Source organism: Mesoplodon densirostris, unplaced genomic scaffold, assembly GCF_025265405.1.
Source record: "Mesoplodon densirostris isolate mMesDen1 unplaced genomic scaffold, mMesDen1 primary haplotype scaffold_35, whole genome shotgun sequence".
In the NCBI taxonomy this organism is placed as follows: Eukaryota; Metazoa; Chordata; class Mammalia; order Artiodactyla; family Ziphiidae; genus Mesoplodon; species Mesoplodon densirostris.
In genome coordinates, this window is record NW_026778195.1 from 8,519,504 (window position 1) to 8,521,454 (window position 1,951).

General features: G+C 48.6%; 1 pseudogene; it reads left to right on the top strand.

Annotated features, from left to right (window-relative positions):
* Window positions 1–409: 409 nt before the first annotated feature.
* On the top strand, window positions 410–1,416 carry LOC132482913 (ferritin light chain-like; annotated as a pseudogene).
* Window positions 1,417–1,951: the final 535 nt, after the last annotated feature.

Consider the following 1,951-nt stretch of genomic DNA (forward strand, 5'->3'; position numbering starts at 1 on the left):
TAAAGACACAGACCTACTAGAGCATGGACTTGAGGATATGGGGAGGGGGAAGGGTAAGCTGTGACAAAGTGAAAGAGCGGCATGGACATATATACACTACCAAATGTAAGGTAGAGAGCTAGTGGGAAGCAGCCGCATAGCACAGGGAGATCAGCTCGGTTCTTTGTGACCGCCTGGAGGGGTGGGATAGGGAGGGTGGGAGGGAGACGCAAAAGGGAGGGGATATGGGAACATATGTATATGTATAACTGATTAAATTTGTAAAATAAAAAAAATAAAAAAATATAGTGAAAAAAAAAAGAAGGAATGCAAGCAGCATTTAGAAGCAGAGAGCAACCCCTTGCTGACAGCCAGCAAGGAAACAGTGAACCTCTGATCTACAGCCTCAAGGAACCAGATTCTGCCAACAATGGGAATGAGTTTGGAAGCAGATTATCTCCCAGACCCTCCATATAAGAGCCCAGCCCAGCCCAGCCAACACCCTGGCTTCAGCCTTGTGTGATCTTATACATAGGATGTAGTTGAACCCACCTAGACTTCTGACCCATAGAACTGTGTGCTCACGAGTGTGTACTGCCTTAAGCTTTGAAATTTGCAGTCATTTGTTATGCAGCAATAGAAAATTAAGAAAAGGACTGATAAGATTCATTCACTGCAGCAGAGGAGGTTAGGGTGTAGGCAGTGTGCTAGGCAGTGCTTTGGATCTGTCTCTTGCTTCAGTAGTGTTTGGGTGGAACAGACCCACATGGACATCCCCTGCTCCAGCCTCTGGTCACCCTCCAACCTTTTTTCCAGTCACAACCTTCAGAATCAGCCACTCAGCTCCCCTTGGTCACCGGGACCAACCAACACCACTTTTTGAGCTTAACTGCTTTCTACCGATCAACCACGAGTTTCCAGATTCGTCAGAATTATCACACTGAGGTGGAGGCCCCTGTCAACCCCCTGGCTGACACACAGCTGAGGGCCTCCTACACCTCCCTCTCTCTGAGCTTCTATTTCGACTGCGACAACGTGGCCCTGGAGGGCATGGGCCACTTTTTCTGTGAATTGGCCAAGGAGAAGTGCGAGGGAGCCAAGCATCTCTTGAAAACACAAAACCAGCGTGGCAGCCGCGCCTTCTTCTAGAATGTGCAGAAGCCATCTCCAGATGAGTGGGATAAAACCCAGGATACTATGGAAGCTGCCGTGCTTGTGGAGGAGAACGTGAACCAGGCCCTTGTGGACCTGCGTGCCCTGGGTTCTGCCCACGCAGACCCCCGCCTCTGTGACTTCCTGGAGAGCCTTGTCTTAGATGAGCAGATTAAACTCATCAGGAAGATGGGTGACCACCTGACCAACCTCCGCAGGCCGGCTGGTCCCCAGGCTGGGCTGGGTGGGTCTCTCTTCGAAAGGCTCACCCTCCAGCATGACTAGGTGCCTCTGGAGCCCAGCGACCTTTGAGGATCCCCTCTGGCGTCAGGGTTTCTGCCTGAAGCCCCTCCCTGCAGCCACTAGGCAGCTTTTTAACTGCCCTGGAGCTCTCTCCCAAGCCTTGGACCAAATGGAAACCATAAAGCTTTTTACAGCAAAAAAAAAAAGAGTGGGGTATAGTAAGTAATGCATTATGCTTGGAATACATTGGAGACACTTGGAAAAGCAAGCACTGCTGGCCAGGCGATTTCTCAGCCATGTGAAATCCTTCCTTCATTTGGAAAGTCTTGGACTTGGAACTGTCACTGGTGTTCCTATAGTCTGGCACCTCAAAAGCATGACCATTTAATTTTATTCTCCACAGATAATTTGCAAACATTCAACAAGGGAAGGAAATGGAAGCAGGAAAATTTTTATAACTGGCTTCTTTGTTCAGAGGAATTGTGCTTGCTTACTACTTTGTAATTTGCCCACTAGAGACTAAAGGAAAACTCATTTGGATGTGTACCAAATAAGAAGCAGAAGGTTGCAACTGGAT